Source organism: Coptis chinensis, chromosome 2 (genome assembly GCF_015680905.1).
Source record: "Coptis chinensis isolate HL-2020 chromosome 2, ASM1568090v1, whole genome shotgun sequence".
In the NCBI taxonomy this organism is placed as follows: domain Eukaryota; kingdom Viridiplantae; phylum Streptophyta; class Magnoliopsida; order Ranunculales; family Ranunculaceae; genus Coptis; species Coptis chinensis.
In genome coordinates this window covers 104,841,919-104,866,903 of record NC_141457.1, presented here as the reverse complement: position 1 = coordinate 104,866,903, position 24,985 = coordinate 104,841,919, and the positions used below count along the sequence as shown (strand labels likewise).

General features: G+C 37.5%; 2 pseudogenes; both read right to left on the bottom strand.

Annotated features, from left to right (window-relative positions):
• Positions 1-704: 704 nt before the first annotated feature.
• On the bottom strand, positions 705-5,446 carry LOC147520014 (protein FAR1-RELATED SEQUENCE 5-like; annotated as a pseudogene).
• A 1,509-nt stretch (positions 5,447-6,955) lies between these two features.
• Positions 6,956-23,273, bottom strand: LOC147520013 (protein CHROMATIN REMODELING 35 pseudogene; annotated as a pseudogene).
• Positions 23,274-24,985: the final 1,712 nt, after the last annotated feature.

The following is a 24,985-nucleotide window of genomic DNA, read 5'->3' as shown; positions in this document are numbered from 1 at the left end:
CAAAAATACTTACCACCTGCACAACTTGATAAGCATTTAATGTTTCTCCGATATTCCATCTATTAAAGTTATATTGTTGTTCATGTGCCTCCCATACAAAAATAAATGACTTACATGATATATCATATATCTTAAGATCTTGAGCAATTCAATACTTTAAAACTAAGAATAAAGCAATACATACCATAGTTGGGTTAGTTGTGTTATCCACATTTAATTCCCCTTCTATGTCTTCTGTAATAGGTATCTCCTCGCGGTCTCTTGGTTACCTATATGATACACTCACATTCAAAAAAATAGAGCAAGTCATGTAAGTTACAAATAGATAATTAAAATATCATTGATATGTAAGCACAAACCCTTTGGTTTAGATGAAGTTCTCCTTCTGGATGGTCTAGTCTCGAGCGGACCTTTTGCTCTTTTAGCTGGGCCACGACTTGGGTTTCTTTTTGGGTCTCGAATTTGTGCATCCTCATTCATGTCGGGTAAAGAAACTCCATGTGTATCAGGTGTGTTCTTTTGAGATCCTTGTCCTTGGTTCACATCTTTAATGGCTAATGCATCGGTTTAAGCCTCGACTTGTAGTAACTCGACTTAGCAACTAAGCACACAAATCACTCGACGTCGCACCCTTTGCAATAATTCTTTTGCAAAATATGTGACAACTCACTATATCGAAGTTGCAGCTTCCGGATCAATGTCCCTTAGGATCGCTTCTCCATAATGAAGTCAAAAACAACTTCATCAATGACATTCTTTGTCCATCTTTTCAGATAATACTTGGAGAGCAAACTACAAAAATTCAAGTCACGCTAAACAATTTCAAAGCATGGGAGCAAAGTATTCCTTGAAACCCGAACTTTCTACATGTACAAAACACCGACTTTTCTGATTGATTATATGTAAGAGTACGATTCCTTTCTCGACTTCCTATTTCCTCCACTCTATATTTACAAACATCTCCGTCAGTTTCATCCAATTCCATTCGAAGATCAAGAGTTTTTTTGTACTCTTCTTGAAATATATAAAATATTTTTCTTGTATAAACTTCGGAAGCTTCACGTTCCACAGACCAATTAGACCACAAGCTAGGTGCAGTTTGGCGTGTCCTATAGTCCTCTTCCTTTTCAGATTCACGATGAGTAGCCATAGCCTTGGCATATTGATCTACAAACTCTCGAAGAATCATCTTACTTCCAAAGAATGCTTTCAAAAACTTGTTTATACTTTCACTCCTTTGTGTCGTGGTTACACCTGCACAAAAATGGATACGAGCATACACTTGAGCCCATTTTTCACGTGACTTGTATAACCCTTGCAACCACTTATTATCTTCCAAGTTAAAATCTTTGAGAAAATCAGCCCAAGTCTCTTGAAATTCTTCAATCGTTTCTCCTTCATATATGCATTCTCTGAAACGGCGATTAAATTCATAATTGTACTTTCTTATAAACATGTGATTCAAGTTTGTTAATGCATTATTGTAAATGTGCCAAAGACATAGTCCATGATAAACACCGTGAAACACATCACCGATAGCATTCGAATAGCCATAGCTTGATCTGAAAAAAATGGCTTCGTGTTTTTTCCTCCCATAGCATTCAAGAAAGTAGTGAACAACCATATAAAAGACTCAGTTGTTTCTCTCTCTATCAAACCACATCCGAAGATAGTTGTTTGCCCATGATTGTTGACACCAACAAACGGTGCGCAAAGCATGTTGTAGTCATTTGTTCTAAATGTTGTATCAAAACTCATTACATCACCAAACAACGCATAGTCACGCCTTGACAATCCATCACAGAAAAAGACCCCACAAATTTCATTATCATCATTGGTTCGAATAGAATAATAAAAATTCTTGTTCTCCTCTTTTTTTGCTCTAAAATAATCAAGTAGAGATAGTGCATCACCTCTTTTACGAATTTCTGCATGTTGTCTTTGAAAGAAGTTATTGAGATCAGTTCTTGTGAAATTAAGATATTCAGCTCCTCCGGCTTCTTCAATCTGAAATATTTGAATATATCGATTGTCAATTCTCAAGAATACATTTTACTAAAAAAGTCTGCTTGTGAAAACATAACACTTCTGTGGACCTCATCAAATGTGCACTCTTAGTGCGACAACTTCATGAGTGTGTGTTCGCAATAAACTTGACCAACTCATATTCCCTTTTGTTGCTTAACAACAAATTCTGCTTTACAATTAAATCGTCTTTCATCTCTCTTTTTATTGAGTTTTGATCTTAGTATAAGTACCTTCACAAGAACAACATAATGTATATCTCAGTATCTTCTTTCGATCAGCTGCGCTTTTATTTGTTCTCCGTTTTCTAACACTAAATCCAACAACTCTTGCATAGTGATTATAGTAATTGTACGCCTCTTCTGTAGTGTTAAACTCCATACCAACTTTGGGATCTTCATCAGCCAAGATGCTACTTTCTAAGTTATACTCATCATGCTCTGCCATATCATCATCAGACCCCAACTGTGTTCTGTCGAAAGCCTCCGGACTATTATCATCAAAATCAAGGGAATCTAGGACCTGGAAATCTTCACCATCCATCTACAAAAGAAAGGTAGTATATCAATATCAAATATATTTATTTCATTTACATTGACATTGAACAAGTTTAAACAAGAAAATATTTATTAAAAATAAAATCTGTAATGTTGAGCAAAAAAAAACAAAGTTTACAATAATGATCACTTCAAGAAACTAGCTTGAAAAAAAATTAAAAGGTGATGTTTTAGTAGGAAAAAATTAAAGTAGTGATCCATTAATTAATGTGGACAATAGTTTTGGAGGTGAATATGGAATGTGAATTGATGAGAGTTGGAAATGGTGAGTGGAGATACCTTTAGCGATGAGAAAGAGTATTGGTGACAATTAGATTATGTTGAAACATAAATTGAAGAATGGAAGAATGGAAAGTGACGATACAGAGAATGGAGGGAGACAACTTTTGTTTCTTTGTGTTTCATTTTCTCCTCTCATGAGTTGTGAGAAACTTTATCTCGTATTTTTGTTTGATTTTAAAGTCAAATGCTGAGGTGGAAGAAATTAAGATGTGGACCAATAAGAAAAAGTGTTAACAAGCACCCTGATTTATCAGTGTGCAACAAATTCGGACTCAAAAGGCATATATGAGAATGCAATCCCAAGGTGGGATGCAATCTAGACTAGAGTCAATGTTGAGTTGTTTCCTATTCGAATTATTGATTTTCCTTTGAGCATTTTGTGTTTCGATATACAAGGTGGGGTGTAGCAAGGAAATTGTCATTTGTAGTTTCATGTTTTCATTTTTTTTTTCTTTGGAAACCTATTGAGTTTTAATAAAAGGATGGAACTGATTAAGTTTTACTCATTCACCTACTTATTATAATGAAAGGATGGAACTGATCCATAGCACATACATGATACACTCATTCACTTAAGAGAAATATCCTAAACAAGGGAAGAAAAGTGTCATTTCTTCTCAATCCAGGCAAAACACTCAATTTTGATCAATTTAACAGAAATTTGACAGTTTTGCCCTTGCCCATGTCCAAACAAACAATTCTCTCTCTAACAGAAAAAAAAAAACATTTCTCTCTCCTCTTTCCTTGTCTCCTTTGATGTGACTTTGTCTCTTGCTCATCACTATATGATTTTGTTGAGATCTGTGTGGTCGTTTGGAACCGTTGGATCTCAACAAATTCAAAATAAAACCACAACTCTCTCTTCTCCAACACTCTTTCTTCTCCTTCTCTAACACTCTTCACGCACAATCCATTAAGTAGTAATACATTAAAACAACGTCAGCAACTTTGAACAAATTTTGATGTGAATTGTTTTTATGAAAAATCACAAGAATTTCTTAAAAGCAACTAAATTAAGGACTTTTCTGAACACTGATTTATATAATATCAAACTTAATTACAATCATTTATATAATATCAAACTCTAAATACACTGAAATCCAATTGAAAACAAAATAAAACATTGAAGATTTAAGGGAACCAGGATTTAAGAATGTATTGAAACTAAGTACAAAATGTATTGAAAAATTCCATCTTACAAATATTTAAAGTAAAAAACTACCACCGGATCAATACCAAAAACCATAAAAGTAGCTGATTTATGGTTTCAAAGTAACTACCGTATTAACACGTATGTTACATACAAGAGAAACTTAGCCCAAAATTAACTGAAAAAACATAAGCTAATTGTTTAACAAATATCATATATAAGTGAGAAACAAATTCTTCAGTGTGTAACTTACATATCAAAAAATTATAATTTGGTAAAAATATATATATCAACAACCATATGTGAGAAACAGATTCCTCAATATATATACTCATATATCAATAAATTACATTTCAGTAAAATTTAACAAAATAAATAGAAAACAATGAAATTAAAATTAATAAAATCACTATCAATTCAGTACCATATTAACACATTTCTTCTAAGAGAAACTTAATTCAACATATACTGAAAAATCACACATTTGGTCAACAAAAATCATATGTAAGTGACAAACAGTTTCTCATTATATAACTCACATATTAAAAAATCACCAACAGTTGGATTACAAAAACTACTCAAGTAGCTGACATAAAGTTTGTAACTACTAATTTAAACATTACATCCCCCTAAACATTCTCAGCCTCTTTTAGATCGGCCGCACCAATTAGGTTGCCTCACGCATTCTTTCGGGATCAAGCCGCCATAGTTCACCTCACACTCCTCACCCCACTCTGCCTCCATTCTCACCCCCTCCTCCTTTTTTCCCCCCCCTTTTAGGGTTACTCCTAGGGCATAGTTTGGTCTTGGGCCCATTTTTGGGCCCAATACACACTCACGGTCCGGGCCAGATTCTTGGCCCAAGATTTTATGTGATACATCCCTCAATATGGCTACTACAATTGCCCCTTTCGGTTCGGCGCATAAGGACCCGAAGTCCTCAAGCGCCCTTGTCTCTTTCTCTCAACTCTAGATATCCACATTGTCCCTGCGGATCAGACGTAGCCTTCTTCTCCCGGGACATCTCATATCCACGCATCTTTCGGCTACTAGATCAGATGTCCGTGGAAGTGTCTCACTTTATCGGTTCTCATTCATAGAACTCATTAGCGATCCACGAGTGGTCTCATCCCCTTCACTCTCACTCTTCAAACTCCATTCTCATGTGAAGTGTTCCACCCAGCCTATCCACTCTCATCTACAAAATTCACTACCATACCCGCAGAGTGTCTTGTCCCGGCCATAAACTCTCCTCCACATAACTTACTACTATGTGCACAGAGTGTCTCACCCTTTCACAGAACTCAATATTGTATCCGCCAAAGGGCTCATCCCCTTTGCCCTTACTCATGGACCTCAATATCCCGTCATCCGAAAGCGGACTCTCGCCCCTTCCAATTGTAGTTTTGAACTCGCTTGGCGGAAGACTCATCACCCCACTGCCTCTCGTTTCCGAAAGAAGTTCGTGAGAGGCCAACCCCGCTTTGCCCCATGTTTGATTCGGATCTCATGTCCAACGATATCTCTTGTAACTCCGACCGGCTCAACCGTGCTCGGGGCTACTCTCTTTGACCGCCTCGTTTCTTTTGCCTTTCCGTCCGCGGAAGGGGCTCATCCCCCTCAAGGAAGCTCGACCGGTTTTCACCAGTTGGGGCTCTCTCATTGCCCCATGTATCTCTAACATCTCGATCTGCCGGAGGGGCTCATCCCACTCCGGGCTCTCGGGGGATGTCGCCGGCCTGGGGCTCTCTCATTGCCCCATGTATCTCTAACATCTCTAATACGGCGAGGGCTCATCCCACTCCGCTGTCTCGACCGGTTGTCGCCCGGTTAGGGCTCTCTCATTGCCCCATGTATATCTAGCGCCTCTCGATCAGCGGAGGGCTATCCCACTCAGCGGTCTCGACCGGTTTATCGCCCGGTTGGGGCTCTCTTATTGCCCCATATATCTCTAACATCTCTCGATCCGGCGGAGGGCTCATCCCACTCAAGCAGTGCTCGACCGGGATGTCGCCGGCCGGGGCTCTCTCATTGCCCCATGTATCTCTAACATCTCTAACACGCCGAGGGCTCATCCCACTCAGCGGTCTCGACCGGTTGTCGCCGGTTAGGCTCTCTCATTGCCCCATGTATCTCTAGCGTCTCGATCCGCGGAGGGGCTCATCCCACTCCGCTCTCTTGGGTTGTCGCCCGGTTGGGGCTCTCCCATTGCCCCATGTATCACTAGCATCTCTGATCCGTAGAGGCTCTCATCCCACTCCACGGGCTCGACGGGTTGTCGCCGGGTTAGGGCTCTCTCATTGCCCCATGTATCTCTAGCATCTCGATCCGGAGGGCTCATCCCACTCCACGGCTCGACCGGTTGTCGCCCGGTTAGGGCTCTCTCATTGCCCCATGTATCTCTAGCATCTCTGGTCCATGGAGAGCTCATCCCACTCCCGGGTTTGCTCGGGTTGTCGGAGGGCTCATCCCCCGCCTATCTCCTGGCCAGAATGATCGGTGAGGGGCAACCGGCTTGCCCCCATGTTTGATTCGGACACCAGGGTCCGCTGAGTGGCTCATCCCCCCCTCTCGGGCTTAAAGGCAGCTTTCATCTCTATCTCTTCCCACATAAGAATAGACCAAACATCATCTAGTAAATATCAGCTCCATCTCCACTCGTTTCCACGGTACCGCAAATCTTTCTTTTTCTCAGAATCGCCATTTGTATGTCTCAGATCTCTTCAGAATCGCCTCTTACCATTTGTATTAGGGACGCTCCAATCTGTTGATCTCAGTCCCAAACTCTAGATCTCTTTGTTCCTCTGGATTTCCGAGTTATTCGTTGCATGCAACTCGCCTTCATATCACTATGCAACCTTCATGAAGGATTCCCTTTTTCACCATGCACACAGAACAAACATCTTTTTTGGCGATTTCGGGCCAAACATTCCTCATGCACTTACTTTGGCTGTGAAACATAACTACTGATCATGAAGATCTCTTTGCCAACCCTCCAACCCTTGGTGCGAACGACCAACCGTTCCAAGAACTTCATTGGAAGGAGATACTTGCAGAACACAAGCAGCTTTTCCCTTAAGATTCACAGAGTCCCAATATGTTAACGTAAAAACTTGGCCTTCACTCCGCCTCTAACATCAAGTTTCATTAACAACTTATCCAACTTTCATTATTAACGCAGAAATTTTGTCGCCAAAACAAATGGACCCTCGAGATTTCTTTTTTTAACATAGGATGCAGAGAAACGGCAGATCCAATGGCCGTTCTCTTGAACTGCTCCACTTTCTTCAAACCGTCTATAATGCGTCTCGTTGTGGATCGAGATTGAGTAGGATCAGAAATCAACTGACCGGGGAAGTTCCTCTAAAAATCTCCTTTGTAATAGTGGAGAACATTGCTTGTCATTTCCGGCAGGTCTTGTCCGATGTAACTTTTCTTCTAAGGTTATCATCATTCTCGCAAAGTGTCCCCGACGATTGTGTCAAAGAACAATGCATCCGCACTTCGGCTTTCACTTGCCTCCTCCCACTAGAAATCTGTACTCTACTCATCACACGCTTTTAATAATCTGAAAAAGTATCGGACTTCAAGAACTTGGGGCGGACAAGATTTAGGATGTTGAATACTTCTTTCACATGGCTCAAACAAGGTCCCCGCCAATACAACTTTCCTAGGTGTCCGAACTTTCAAAAGTGACCTTAAGACATCTGTTTCCTCATTTCTAGGAGTGTGGCCTTCATCACAAATCAAAATTGAAGGAACCCAGTAAGTATATCATGACGCCTTTCACCATCGGCTTCGCTATTTTCACTCTTACTCACAATACTAGCAAACCGTGAGTACCTAAGAACAATATCCCCTTGTGTTCAACCCATTCTTTCAAGACCATTAACTGTTCCTCCCGACTCAATGCATTGGAAGAATAAAAATCATATAAAGGAAAGTCTTCTACTTGCCATATTGCAAACTCTTTCTTCCATGTAGCCAAAATGCCTTTCAAGAATACAAACCAGTGGTCTAGCTCGTGGATACTTAGCTAAAAAGCTTTGAATGAAACCCGATCAACATAAACGTCTTTTCCAGATCCTGGAGCATGTGCGTGGATGCAACCACATGGGTTATCAGATATCAAATTCCTAACCAAGAAATTGAACCCCTCAAGCTGATGCACTTTCATCTCTTTCATGTGCCTCGGATGCACAGATATATCAAACTTTGCGAGATCATGAGAACTATTAACTCCAGGAAAGGGAGCAGCGCCACATTCTTCTCTTTCTTTTGTACTCTGAGGTTCAGACATGTAAGTCCGCGTGGTCTTTGAAACCCTTCCCCACTGGAAGTCAAACATAGTGTCCATGCTCTTTCTGATAACACCGCAGACCCGACAAACATACCCCAGATCATCCTTGAGAACAAAGGAATGGCCACATTCTTTTTCAGATTTACATTGTTTTCAACGGTGTCTCTCAGAGCATCCTTAGAGCATTCCAATGCTAGTGACATTTCCCTCCATATGTCTCGAGACCATCATCGGATCTCTTTGAGGACTTCTTTCATGACTCAATTTATTACCCCGCCCACCTATATATCCTTTTTGACCTATCGCTACAGACTTCTAAACAAAACCTAAACGAAAAAGTTGTAACATACATGCTTTCTAAAAGAAAGCCTGCTGTAACATATGTAGTATAAAAGCAAACTTCCCTTTTGATGTGTGCTTGAAGATGCTCGTGACTAGCCGATCGCACACCATCAGCCCATCAATCAAACAAAATAAAAAAGCAGACCCTCATTTTCACACAATCACACCAAAATGAAGCTCTACACCAGAATCGCTTCATAAAATAAATGTAATAAAATGAACACCAGCCCATATAGCAACTCTCTTGAATCTTCTTTACATGCAGTTCTACAGACCCATAATAAGTCCTATTTTCTTTGAACTAGTCAACTCCTAGCTGGTAGTGCAAACGTTTGACTAGACATTCGGGTCGACATCACATCCATCATCAAACCCATTACCCCGATCCTACCCTCTTCAAACCGCAAGATAAGTTCATTCATCCTACTTTCTTTCAGGTTTCCCATCTCAAGACAAGCTCCTTGAGGCATTACACAACTACTACCCAAGATTGCCTTTGGTGTTGGAATTCTCCAAGCCACTTTTGAGCCAAGCGATTTTACTTAAATCATGCCGCTATGGAAGCCAACTCGCGGATCGAGAAGTATGGAGGTTCTTCAAATTCAACAAACTCGCCCTAAAAGTGAACTCTCTCGTGGATTTTTCCCTTTAGTACCACAACAACCATGTCCACACCGAGAAGGCACCGGTGGCTCACCACAAACACCTTCGAAAGCAACCTGCAAATACTTGATATCCGGTCGTGTCACTTGATTGAGAGGCCCAAGACACGGGACTTCCTAGATAATTGAAACATTTCGTGCCGTTTGGAGGAATATAAATGTTAAATGCACTAACACGAGCCAATCGGACGGAAGAGGCTCTCGGTGGTTCATTAGCTCCCAAGAATAATGTAATTACTTTGTGCTCTATCATCACATCGACGGACATGCTCTCAACAAAGTTCACATCTTTCCCTCCGAGGACCTAAATGAATTGACATCTCCGCGATGACAATGTTTCTTCAGGACGCTTTGGTTTTGTCAAGGTTGATATGTTCCATCCTCTTTCAAGGATGGTCCCCTAATCTTCAACCTGTCGCCACGCCAAGAGTGGAATTCCAAAGGTGGTTCTTAATAGCATTGTCGGGTTCTCCCTCAGAAAATCCTAGCAATTACGCCCATTTGTTTCCATGAATAGCATGCGCTAAAGAACTATAATGCGTCCTCTTCCTCGAAAGGTTCATGCTCAACATAAGTGTCGAAAGTTACACCAACTAAGTCTACAAGATTTACTGCACCTTCCTCGAATTCCACGGGCCATAACACTCCAATTTCGGTCCAAATTTACTTACTAATCGACTCAAAATTGCCTTCTTGGTGACCATGGTCCTCTAACACCAACTTCTATTTCTCCACTTATTCACTTCATTCAGACTCTCAGTATTCAATACACCCACATCATTCTCACCTATCTCATTAACCAAATTCCACAATGCATAAACATCTTTCTTCCTAATACCGGCCCAAAAGCTAGGGACGAGGCTATCCCCGATTCGAAAGTACATGTCTTCATCATCTTATATTACTTCATACCCCATTTATGAAATCTAATCAAACTATCACCTGATTTCGCATCAAATGAGCTGCTTGTTTTGAGTATTTCATTAGGTAATTTGCTCTCCACAATCAAACTCGATCCTTTAAGAACTGCTGTTAGACGACACCAACCCACCAATAATTTTCTGATTGACTCACTCGGTTCAAAATGAGTCGGTGACTAAGTCCTCGATTGGTGAAAAACGAAATAAGCCGCTGAGAAACCGATCCCCACAGACGCGCCATTTGTCGCACCACACAACACCGCTGACCCCTATTTTACTCACTCTCGCTTCTTTTAGATCGGTTGCACCAATTAGGTTTCACGCACATTTTTCGAGGGATCAAGCGCCAGAGTTCACCTCACACTCCTCACCCCCTCTGCCTCCATTCTCACCCCCCCTCCTCCTTCTTTTCCTCCCCCTTTTAGGGTTACTCCTAGGGCATAGTTTGGTCTTGGGCCCATTTTTCGGGCCAATACACACTCACGGTCCGGGCAGATCTCTTGCCCAAGACTTATGGATACATCCCTCAATATGGCTACTACAAAGTTTAAAAGTAACTACTAATTTAAACATTACATCCGATCGAAATTTACTCCAAAATATATTTAAAAAATACAAGTTTATTTTTCACTATATATCATATAAAAGTGACAAATATATTCTTCAATCTGTAACTCACAGTTTAAAATTTTACATTTCAGTTAAACTTAATAAATTTTTAAAAACAAACAAAAAATTTTTAAAAAATAATAATATCACCAACGATTGAGTACCAGAAGCTATTAAAGTAGCTGACAAATTGTTTGAAAGAAACTACCATATCAATAAATTGTATCCGAGAGAAACTTAGCCCTAAATGTACTGAAAAAGAACAAGTTCATCATTTAACCAATATCATATATAAATGACAAACAAGTTCCGTACCATAGTATATAACTCACAAATCAACAAACTACATTTTAGATAAACTTAATATAAAATTAAAATAACAAAAGATACACAAGTTCACTAAGTACTAAATATACAATTAAAGTAGCAAACATGTGGTTTGAAAGTCACTACCATATTAATACATTACATCCAAATGAAATTTAGCCCAAAATATCTTTAAAAAGTATAAGTTTATTTTTATATATATCATATATCAAATGGAAGTGGCAAACATATTCTTCAGTTCGTAACTCACAGTTAAAAAAATTTACATTTCAGTGAAACTTAGTAATTTTTTTTATATAAAAAATAACAATAACATAAAAAATAATAATATCACCAATGATTGAGTATCAAAAACTACTAAAGTAGCAGACATATAGTTTGGAAAAAACTACCATATCAGTACATTATCGTATCCAAGAGAAACTTAGCCTCATATGTACTGATAAAGAACAAGTACACCATTTAACCCATATCATATATGAATGACAAACAAATTCCGCGGTATAGAACTCACTAATCAACAAGGAAAACATATCTCAAAATATATTTGGTAAAAAAAAACGTTCAACAAATATTTCAAAAATACCCAAAAAAATATACTTTATGTATTTGTATAACAAGACAAAAATTTAATGAAGCAAGCAAAAGTTGCAGATAGAATGCATTGGAATACCTTTTTCCTTTTGATATAATCATTTACCTGACACACGATAACCATTTTGCATACATTTGTAATTTTGTTTACTTCCATTTGACTGGCCACTTCTTGCTGATTTAGTAGACCAACTAGAACTTTCATCACATTTATATTAAAGTCTTACACATAGTAATAACCATGACCAATTTCAACATTCTTCTTGTTGAACTAAGGTTTTCATATTTCTAACAAAAATTGGTTTTTTGGAAATGAATAATGAAGAGACAAATTGTACAAAATAACCAACCAACACGACCAAACCAAATGGGACAAAGTCGTCGCCGTTGATTGTTACATTAGTTTATTTCATGTGAAACATGAGCACAAACTGAAAAAGGAAAAAAATAAGGGGTTTTGACAAATGAATTCTTGAAATGAAATAGAGAAATAAAGAGAAAATGAAAAATGCAAAGTGATAAGGTAAGTGGTAGGAGAATGATAATTAAAAAGTTATAAAAAAAGTAAGAGAGCTGATGAGGATAGTGAATTGATGAGGAGAAGTGTAAGAAAAATGAGAGATATAGTTGTTTTCCCGCTAATAGTTTTTCCCGCCAAATTATTTTCCGCCCTAACGAACGTTTTTCTTGGCAAATTATGTCCATTGTCATCTTTCATGTGAGAGATTGACAACTTCGAGTATCTTAATATGTCGACAACAGATCAGATGCACTTTGACTTTATTATTATATAGTTAGCTAATGAATAAAGTCACTTTGTTCCCAATCTTCATTAGCTAACACTATTATAATAAAGTCAAAGTGCATACAGTACAGTTGCTGACATACAATGCACTCAAGTTTGTCAATCTCTCACATGAAAGATGACAATGGTCATAACAGTTTGGGCGGGAAAATAATTTGGCGGGAAAAACTATTAGCGGGAAAACCAGTTGTATCTTACATTTTTCTTACACTTCTCCTTATCAGTTCTCTCACTTTTTTGCAACTTTTTAATTATCATTCTCCTACCACTCACCTTATCACTTTGCATTTTTCATTTTATCTTTATTTCTCTATTTCATTTCAAGAATTCATTTGTCAAAACCCTTTTTTTTTCCAGTTTGTGCTCATGTTTCACATGAAATAAACTAATGTAACAATCAACCAATTTTTATGAATTTGTCCCATTTGGTTTGGTTGGTGGTTGGTTGGTTATTTTGTACAATTCGTCTCTTCATTATTCATTTCCAAAAAACCAATTTTTGTTAGAAATATGAAAACCTTAGTTCAACAAGAAGAATGTTGAAATTGGTCATGGTTATTACCATGTGTAAGACTTTAATATGAATGTGATGAAAGTTCTAGTTGGTCTACTAAATCAGCAAGAAGTGGCCAGTCAAATGGAAGTAAATAGAATTACAAAGGTATGCAAAATGGTTATCGTGTGTCAGCTAAAAGATTATATCAAAAAGAAAAAGGTATTCCAATGCATTATATCTGCAACTTTTGTTTGCTTCATTAAGTTTTTGTCTTGTTAAACAAATACAAAAAATATATTTTTGGGTATTTTTGAAATATTTGTTGAATGTTTTTTTTTACCAAATATATTTTGAGATATATTTTTCTTATTGATTAATGAGTTCCATATTGTGAAATTTGTTTGTCATTCATATATGATATAGGTTAAATGGTGCACTTGTTCTTTTTCAGTACATATGAGGCTAAGTTTCTCTTGGATACAATAATGTGCTGATATGGTAGTTTCGTTTAAACTATATATAACACCCCGTGTTTTTATTATTTGTTTTTTTATAATAATAATAAAGATAATAAAAATAGATAATGGATAGATGATAACTATCAGTTACGGATGAAAGCCCGTAGGTAAATGGATAAATGTTGTCATTGTTTTTCGGGGAGTTTTCTCACGTAGAGTTTTTGGTATATCGGTGTATACTGTCTAATGTTTTTATACTGCTCATTGTCTTGTTTTTTTATTCTACGTGGTCGCCGAAGTTGTTAAAACTCTAGAGAAACTCGGATTTGATATAGAACCGTCAAACCTCAGATATTCTGGATATCGCGGTCTTTGTTGAACTGCCGGGCTCTGAGGCCGTTAATGGCGGCGTGAGCACGAGGCCCCAGAATTGTCAGATTTTTAAATAACGATTTTTCTATTTAATTAATTAATTTAATTATTTATTTTAAAAATTGGCCGGATTGGACTCGGGATACGTGGGCTTGGTTTTGGGCCCGAGTCGGTGTTGGGCTTGGGTTTCAGACCCAAGTATATAAACACATTGTTCTAGAGAATAGGGTTTGGAAGATAATAAAATATAAAAAAAAAATGGAGGCAGAGAAAGAAGTTGGTTTTTTTGGAGAGGTGGAGCAATTTAACGATTCGGCTGAGAAAAAATTCGCCGAAATCGTTAGTTAAGGTGAGTAGCTATTTTGCTATATCACCGATTTACAGCCAGATATCGGTGTATAGGTTTTGCTTTTTATATATTGGTAAAAACTGCCGGTTTTAAAACCGCGGAGTAGTACGAAAAAATTATTTTACTTTTTTTCGTTAATCGCTAATCATATCCGAAATAGTGTTTTCATTAATTGATATCTCGTTAATCGCTAATCATATCCGAAATGGTGCCTTTGTTAGATCAAATTTTGAAGTTCTACAGTTGTATAAAAACTCGACAAAAATCTAAATTTCATGAGTTTATTATCTTGTGATGAGGATGAGAATAGATATTAGTAAATACCAACTTCATTGATTAATTTGATTTGAATAGAATTCAATTACTAGGGTTTTGTTTTACTGCTATTGTTGGTCCAGAGGAATTTGGTGGGTGATTGGAAGTGTTGTGGTAGGGGATGATCTATATAGGTTGTGTGGGTTGCCGGGGAATGACGAGCAGTGGTGGAATTGAGTTATGAACGTTGGGAAGCTTTGAACAGCCATTAATGGCGTTCAAACAAGAACCCAAACCGTTCTGTTTTTTTTTGTTTGCTTTGAATGTTGTTGTGTATGAATTTTGTTGTGAGTTTTTGTTGTTGGGTTTTTGTTGATTGTTGGTGGTGGATTTGGGTGTTCAGAGGGGGCGATTGAAGCTTGAAGGATTAGTAATGGCCGTAGATCGCGATTTTTCCAGTATAAGGAAATCGTGATTTGTTAGTATAGATAGGTAGGGGTTTGAAAATGGATCAAAACTGGGTTCTTTTTGTAGAGGTGGCCGGTGGTGGCTGTTGTGGTGGTCGGTGGTGGTGGAGAATTTGAGAGGAAGGAGATGAAGCAGTGAACCACGATTTGGGCTTAGGGCCAAATCGTGGTGGGCTATATGTTTTTTTGTTTGGTTTTTTAAATTTTTAGGCTTTGGGCTTTTGGGTTTTGGAGTTTAGGCTAGGTTGACTTTGACTGTTGACTAGAGTGGACTCTGACTTTGACGGTTGACCAGAGTGGACTTTGACTTTGACTTTGACCAGGGTTGACTTTGACCAATTGACCCGAAAATTTGACTTTTTCCTAAAATTATGATTCGGTCTAATAGGATAAGTTTATGACTATTAACGTGCTTGGCTTTAGGCTAAGACCTTTCTATATATACGTGTGTACGTGTATTAACTAATATGTGATTGTGCAGTATTTTATGATATACAACGTTGACACTTAGACATCCATGAAACTAATAACGCGTAAACCAAAAATACATTTATTAAGCTACTCATTCGTTCTCTGAAATGATATATAAAATAAAGTTCAATAATGCATAAACAAAATTTACCGCGACTCTTTAGAACTCCACGCCCTCAATTTTTAGAATTTAGTTTATACGATTGATGTCATATGTTAGGTGGGCATTTATTGAATGTGCCATAAATGGCCCGTTAAGCGTTATCTATGGGTATTCATTGAAATGCCATGAATGACCCCGGTATTCATTGAATGTGCCATGAATGACCGGATTGTTTGGACTACCACAGAGAGGAACTAAGGTATTCACCTTCACCGGGTTAGTTGTATTCCTGAGTGTATGACGGGAATGTAAGGTTGGGTATTCCTTGAATGTATGGAATGACCTAAGGCACATAGGTTGTGAAATATGTGTATAAGAAAAGTAATTGATTAATTAATAAGATAAATTAATTTGATTATCGCGAGTGTATTTGGGCTTGCATTGGAATACCTATAGGATATCTACACATCTTATATAAAATTGCTAACTTTCTTTTTTGAGGAGGGTAGGACTTAATAATATTTTGTGTGAGGGACGCGGTCCTACCCTTTATCTGGATTAAAAAAATGGATATCGGTAAGTTTTAAATTCAATGGTTTAGATATTAAAACGAAGTTATTATAATGAGTTATATAATGGAAGTTTTGCTTGGGAAGAAGCTATGCGGTTGAAATGATGGAACCAATTGCCTTCCAAGTTTGTGAATGATTAGGTTATGATAGAGTTAAAGTGTTAGTGGGATAAGAAAAGTTTTGAATGTTTATATGTGGTTAGTACACTCATACCAAAGAAATTCCATTTTCTTCGACCTATGTTTGCTTTGTTTTGTAACGCGTGGGTGTGTTCTTGGGAACATAGGTGGAAGGCATTGGAACCATGGCGTGTGATTGGGATTCGTGCCTGGAGCAATCCGGGAGTTTATTTTTAGGTCTGTTCTTTTTGTAAGGTATGTAATAGCTTAGTTCCTGTTCATATGACATGAGAATACGATGTTGAGGACCTTTTATTCTTAGAGTTTTATATGATGTTTTTGAACGGAAGATAGTCTTTAATAAAGTGATGGTTGAGAAATTTTGGAGATTTTTGTTGTTAAGATTCTTTATGATGTGGGTTTTAGGTTTTGACATGTGTCAGATCCACCCGTCATGCTTTGGGTTTTAGACAATTGAATATAGTGATGTTTGAGATATTTATATTTCAAATGTTCATTTTTTTAATTGTTTAGAAATTCGGGCTGTGACACTATATGTGAGCTACTTTAGTAGTTTTTGGTACTCAATAATTGGTGATATTATTATTTTTTATGTTACTATTTTTTGTTACTAAGTTTCACTGAAATGTAATTTTTTGAACTATGAGTTACGAATTGAAGAATATGTTTGTCACTTCCATTTGATATATGATATATAAAAAAATAAATTTATACTTTTTAAAGATATTTTAGGCTAAATTTCATTTGGATGTAATGTATTAATATGGTAGTGACTTTCAAACCACATGTTTGCTATTTTAATTGTATATTTGGTACTTAGTGAACTTGTGTGTCTTTTGTTCTTTTAATTTTATATTAAGTTTATCTAAAATATAGTTTGTTGATTTGTGAGTTACATACTACGAAACTTGTTTGTCATTCATATATGATATTGTTTAAATGATGAACTTGTTCTTTTTCAGTAAATTTGGGGCTAAGTTTCTTTTGGATACAATTTATTGATATGGTAGTTTCTTTCAAACCATTTGTCAGCTACTTTAATAGCTTTTGGTACTCAATCATTAGTGATATATATATATATATATATATACTTGTTCTTGGGCAAGAAATTTGGGGTGTGGTTCCGGTTTCGGGTTTGCATCCTTTGATCTGACTATATATATATATATATATATATATATATATATATATATATATATATTTTATTTTTTATTTTACTGTTTATTTTTAAAAATGTATTAAGTTTAACTGAAACGTAAAATTTTAAACTGTGAGTTATAGATTGAAGAATATATCTGTCACTTTTATATGATATATAGTGAAAAATAAACTTGTATTTTTTAAATATATTTTGGAGTAAATTTCGATTGGGTGTAATATTTAAAGTGGTAGTTACTTTTAAACTTTATGTCAGCTACTTGAGTAGTTTTTGTAATCCAAACTGTTGGTGATTTTTTAATCTATGAGTTATATAATGAGAAGCTGTTTATCACTTACATATGATTTGTGTTGACCAAATGTGCGATTTTTCAATATATGTTGAACTGAGTTGCTCTTAAAAGAAATGTGTTAATATGGTACTGAATTGATGGTGATTTTATTAATTTTAATTTAATTGTTTTATCTTATTTCATTGTTTTCTATTTATTTTGTTAAATTTTACTGAAATATAATTTATTGATATATCATCCATATGTGAGAAATAGATTCATCAATATATATATATATTGAGGAATCTGTTTCTCACATATGGATGATATGTATATTTTTACCAAATTATAAATTTTTGATATGTGAGTTACACACTGAAGAATTTGTTTCTCACTTACAGATGATATTTGTTAAGCAATTAGCTTGTGTTTTTTCAGTTAATTTTGAGCTAAGTTTCTCTTGTATATAACTTACGTGTTAATACGGTAGTTATTTTGAAACCATAACTCAGCTACTTTTATGGTTTTTGGTACTAATCTGGTGGTGGTAGTTTTTTATTTTAAATCTTTGTAAGATGAAATTTTTTAATACATTTTGTACTTAATTTCAATACATTCTTAGATCCTGGTTTAGTTTATTAAGACTTTAAATCCTGGTTCCTCTAAATCTTATATGCTTTATTTTGTTTTCAATTGGATTTCAGTGTATTTAGAGTTTGATATTATATAAATGATTGTAATTAAGTTTGATATTATATAAATCAGTGTTTAGAAAAGTCCTTAATTTAGTTGCTTTTAAGAAATTCTTGTGATTTTTCATAAAAGCAATTCACATCAAAATTTGACTGTGCGTGAAGAGTGTTAGAGAAGGAAAAGAAAGAGTATTGAAGAAGAGATAGTTGTGGTTTTATTTTGAATTTGTTGAGATCCAACAGTTCTAAACGACCACACATATCTCAACAAAATCGTGTGGTGATGAACAAGAGACAAGTTCACATCAAAAGAGCCAAAAAGATAGGAGAGAGAAATTTTTTTTTTTTTTTTCTGTTGGAGAGAGAATTGTTTGTCTGGACATGAACAATGGTAAAAGTGTCAAATTTCCATTGAATTGGTCAAAATTGAGTATTTTGTATGAATTGAGAAGAAAGGGCACTTTTCTTGCTTTGTTTAGGATATTTCTCTTCACTTAAAGTATGATGTTTATGTTCTAAATGAAGTATCATTAAACATGAGAATTCATAATGGAAATTTTTATGAAACCAAGGTAACTGTGGTTTCCTTAATTAATTTATCGCAACACACTATCTCATAGTGAACACTGGGACAGGAAGTGTTTTTTCTTGCATTATATTGTCTTGCATCTTTTCCAGTGAGGTTACCCTTTCGAGTCTTGACGTACCCAAAGACCACTGATAGATGCCAATTAAATGTTACAATATGTTAATGTCAACCTCACTTTCCCTTCCTTTGAATCATTACTCTCTCTCCATCGACACTAAAGTTTTGTTCATCATCAAACTACAAATTTTTGAATCGTTCCAATTCTCAAGCATATCGCAAACGATTTATCAATTACATCGAAAAACAGTTCTCGAGTTTTTTTTTTCCTGTGTATTTTGAAGGACAATTGTTAGTTTTATTTGTTTTCTATGCAAATGGAAACATCACTAAAAAAAGAGCATGTCTTCAGTGCGCAGGTAATATGGGCCTTTGGATCAGTATTTTTGCCATTAAATACACACACACCTTTTGGTATGAGTGGCCGAGATATAATAGCGCACCATACATCTCGCACACCATAGATTTAGCTCTAAAAAAAACCATTCTAAGCTAGCTTACTTCTTGCTTTCCTTTTTTTCTCGAATAGATTGATGTTGATATTTTATTATATACTAAAGCTTGAGGGAATGGGTCCCAAAGCAATAGTCCATGAGGACTCCTGGCCTCCTGATGTTAAGTAGCAGGGTAGTTTGTCATAGGTCATTTAGTCCAACAAGTGATACAATTTCCACAGTTACCTTTCGAATAATATTTGTTGGGTTGCTTCAGCCATCACACACACACACAAAATCCATGAATGGGCACACAAAAAATCATAGTAGATTATTGAAAAAAATCTAGTGCAACCCATGCATATTTATGCCTATTTAGGGACTTCGTTAGGATATACCTTTGTAAAGTCTCACTATTCCACTTCTTATTCTCTACAGGACGTGCGATCGTGTATCTAATATATGCTAATTCCAAATCCCTCGCCACTGCTGCACATGTTAATGTTAATGTTAATATTTGGTGCTACTCCGAATAGTACACTTCTTCAAATAGTACTTGGTTAGTTTCTATATATATTATTATTTATTTGTGTAAGTGTGCATGTAGGTGTTTAATAGAGAAAGGAAGATAGCAGACTGTTTTCACTATATTCTGGATGCTCATCTTTCTAGCTGCTCACTCTTGTAAATAATAATACGTGTTCAGTGATATGGTACTTGAGGTTTTGAGACTTCGGAGGGATCTAATAAATCCATGGACCCTTCTGGGTAAGTTCCCAATAAGCAAAATTAATGACTCCTATCATCATAGTTCGATCTCGGGGTGGGCTAAGTAAGTTAGTTTATTCAGTTATTATCCATAAAGCTTTGTGAGTTGAGAAGAAAGAGGAAATGAACTCCAAGGTTTTGCCGACAGATGCCCATTCAGCCAATAGAGTATCTAAATGACTGATAAAATGTTTTGGAGTGGTATATAGAGATCGTAAATGTGTCATACTTCAGGTGATATGTAAGAATATGGGTGTTAGCTTAACACAAGCAATGTGGCTGGGCATTTAGCGATTTTGGAGTGAACAATAATGGGTGAGGCGACTATAGGGGGCATCTGATTCCGTGGCTGCTATGGCGGCTTATGGATATTCAGAGCTGCCATGTTTTGTCAAGCCTCGATGATTGAAGTGTAAAAGATTGCTGGAATTCTGTGTTGGACGTGATAGACTACACATGCATAGGTCGTGTCAATGCCTACTTTAAGTAAAAGTATCTCCCTCAACCAAGCCAATTCAATTTCCTGAATATCCAAATCATTTTTTTCCGTTAATCGTGTAATATAACGGTTCCTCATGTAATATAAATAAGCGCACGCTTCACATTTAAGTAAATGATCGGAATGCCAGATTTACTGAAGTTTCAATCTACAGGTACAATGGGGTTTTTTCAATTTTACGTTCAGACTTCCGGCCACCTTCATGAAACTTATATTTGTTGGCTGTTTTACGTATTTTTGTTTATTGAGAATTTAAAGGAACTACTTTCATGAAACAAGTTGGAGAAGTGGTTCACTTGAAAGCAAACTCGATAGGGTGTGGATTCAATGTTGACTTTCAAGTTGGATTACATAGTTACAGACGACTTGGTTATATGTTTCTATTTTTTTTACCTAATTTCCCCAGTAATATAGCACTATAGCACGAGAATGAAAACTTAAGTTGACATAACAACTGTAACTACCCTCCGTTTTCAAACCAATCACTACAGCACACATGTCTACACACCAGATTGTATCTTCACAGCTTGTATATCCCTAGGTCGTACTACGTCAACAGGATGTAACCACGACCCAAACTCAGGTCGTCCCAAATATCAAATACAGCCATACATGGAAACAAATTATCTACTGCGATCTTAAAGCTTAGTCAACTCATCAATGAAGGAGGCATTTACTTTGTAATAGCAGAAGTATTGACGAATCATCAAGAGAGCACAATATATGGATCTACACTTGACAACAGTCTGAGGCAAATAAGAAAAGTCAGATCAAACACCTATAAATAGAGATAGATGAACTACGTAAGGCTTGATTCAAGTTCACCTAAGAAACTTGATACGTAGGCAACTCTTATCCCAAGAAAGAGTGCAGTCATTCCCCATCAACCTCAACATCAAGTTTGTAGGGAAAATTCCGAGTATCCCTTGATCTTCCTTTGTGCCTTGTGCTCTTGAAGCCTCTACTGAATAGAGAAGAGATGAGATGATGGTAAGTTCAGGGTTGAACCATCTGACTGCTGCCTACGTATCTCCTTTGTTCTTAAGGAGAATCAAACCCTATTTTGCGTAGTTCTTAAGAGCGAATCCCTATGGTTTATATAGAAAGGGCTACGAGAGCCCTAGGGTTAGGGTTGTCCTCACCGCTTGTGAGTTCCTTTCTATCTTTGGACTATGCCTTCCTATTAGGATTTCTCTTCTTATGGAAGTCTGAATCTATACCATATCTTATGAGAGGTAAGTTTCTTTGTTGATCATAATATCTCATCGTGTATGGAAAGATTATATCTAAAAGGTAACTCCTAAGATATGTCATCACGATTCCTTCCTTATCATCAAAGATCACCATCTTCAATTTTCTTCTGTTCAGGAACTGTCTATATCAGTTCCTAACGACTGGGGTAACTGTTATATTTGAAGGTGGTCAGTCATGTACCTAGCACATGTCCACTAAATACTCGTGCTAAGCACGAGACCACTTATTCACATAATTGATCCGATGGTCCTCATCTTATTTTGGACATCTATAGTCTTAGGTTATTTCCCATACATGTGTCATCTGTTCAGTGACGGAAAATCCCCCTACAGATGCCCACTCTCGTGCCATCTAGCACGTGGGCACTTGAAGCGACACTGCTTTTGGCGCGAGAATCTTTTTACAAAATTGTTACTGGAACTGCTGATGTATCCAACTAATTAAGGCTCTGAAAAGACGGCTCGAACAGACATGTCGTTTCCCAAAAAAGGTAATGATGGCAGTTCCATCCCGAAAAGACGCACCGCTTGGGCTCATCCTATCCGCCCATCTTATATGTATATAAAGGATCTGGTGAGAGAACTCTCATTATCTCTTCTTCTACCTTTTTCTGCATATTGAACATTTTGATCTCCCGTTAGAGTTTAACCAAAACTTAAAACTTTTCCTCTTTTTCGATCATGAATCCCAACTGGTCACTTGTAGACTTCGGAGATCTTTCCTCCCTGGAACTGATCCGCGAGAAATTTCACATCCCTGAAGATATCAACCTGGAATGGGGGAGGTTATCTGATGAGTTGGCCTACAAGGAGGTGGCGCTTATCACCATTGGTCAACTTAGGGTTGGACTCACTCTTCCCTCCACCCATTACTAAGAGAGTGTCTGATTCACTTCAATCTTGCTCTTGGTTAGGCATCACCCCTATTTTATAGAACTGTCATGTATTTTGCCCTTCTTGCCAAGAGACATGGATTTGCTCTAAACCGTTAGGTGTTTGGTTACTTTTATGAGGTCCGGGGTATTCGAGACCAATCATACTATTATCTCATGATCAGAGACAAGAACTCTACAATCGTCTTTTTTTAGGGGAAGTAGAGTGACGAAGGTTGGGCTGATCACCACCTTCGTGTGTTGGGTGATGTGTGGGATGTTCGCCCCTCTGATGTTGATGGTGAGCCAATAGAAATTCCTATTCCCAGAAAACACACCCATGCTCCAACCAGTAAGTCTTCGTACTCGATCAAGTACTTTATAACTTGATATAAGAGTCTTTCGCCTGAATTTCTTTGCCATTATTCCTTAGATGACTCTTCCCCCTAGAATCAACTAACTGCAATTGATGCTGCTATGGTGGACATTATCAAGAAGATCTCCAAGGAATAGAGGATGCCTTGGGTGATAGTTCCTGATCCCACCTGTCTTTTTGAATATTTCAACATGTCTACTGAAGAATTACTGCAACTTATCCCTAGTTTTTCCCCTTTTGGGATAAGTACTGTAAATTCTGGGCGCACAACACTTCCTCCTCCTGTAGATCAGGATGCTGGATTTCTTCCTCCTCCAGTTCAGGATGAATCCTCTTTGAGTACTAGAAGAAGTGGAAACCACAAGGAGAAGAACTCTGTGGCCACCTCTAGCGATGCTGTGGCATCGTGCCCAATTCAGGAGCCTGGTGTTAGTGATGATTGTGTGATCACTAACGGGAGAGGCCCTGAATTGCCTCATGAACTGCTGGCGGCTAGTAATTTTCAAAGGGAAGTGCGTGCATCCAACCATCATAAGCTAAAGAGAGTTGCTTCTGCTTCTGCTTTTAATGTTGCCCTGTTTGGTAAGAAGATGAAATTTTGCCCTCTCTCTGTTCATGAAGAAACACTATTTAATGTTCATGTGACTATTCCTCGTTCTGATTTTGAGAAAGTAGTTGTACCCCTACCAGTTCCAAATCCTCTCATAGGTTATGGAGAAACTGGTGACAATGTCCTTTTGACTATTGACCCTTCCTTCCCTGATAATCGTAAGGGGAGGGGCATTGCTGAAACAACTGCTGTAACTGTCGCTCTCCCTCTTCCTCGATTCAGTGATATGAGGGGGGTGAGTGATGACATTCCCTTTTTTGCCAAGATCTCCAAATTCCCCTGAGAGGGAGATGATTGTAGAGATGAGGCGTTGGGGATGAACTGATGAACTACCTATTACCAACAAGCACTCTGTTAAAGATGTTGATATCACACTTGGAGTTCTGGAAGCTGCACGACTTCCTGTCAACAAGGCTGGCCAACATAGCTGGGACCTTGGACCTGTCCTTTTGCCGATCTGTTGTTCACCTTGCCAAGGTAAGACTTTCTTCTCTGTTCAATGTTCGGTTTCTCTCATTGTGTTACTTACACATCCTAGATTCTTCTCCAGTTAGTGAATAACTTTTTGGCCATGAAAGAACCCATCTTTGCGGCCTCCGCCGATACATCCACTGATGCCATGGCTACCGGTGAGCTGATCTGGGCGAAAGAGGCTGCTGAGAAGAGAACTGCGGATCTGTAAATCCATGTTGACCAGCTCTTGGCGAAATAGAAGAAATCTGATACTGGCTCCAAGAATATGAGAGACACTATCTCCAACTTTCGGAGCTCTCTGGAGAAAGCCCAAAAAGGAGATGCTGATGCTGCCACTTGAAAAGTGAAGTTCTTAGGAGCTACTGATGCTGCCAAAAAGGAGCTGCTGATGCTGCCACCTGGTCATGTTTTGCTTCATTACTATGCAAGCAAAACATGACCAGGTCCAAGGGGAACTTCACCGTAAGAACACCGAGATGAGGACCTTTGGCCAAGCCATTGCCCATGCAAATAAGGTCATGTCAGGCTATGAGAGGGCTCTAAAAGAGAAATGGATTCGCTCTGATAAGAAGGCTGGTGACCTCTTGGCGGAGACTTATGAGTTCTATTTTCAAGTAGTGAAGGAGGTGAAGAAGAGGTCAGCTGAAAATGTCATCCGATTTGCTCTGAGAGTGC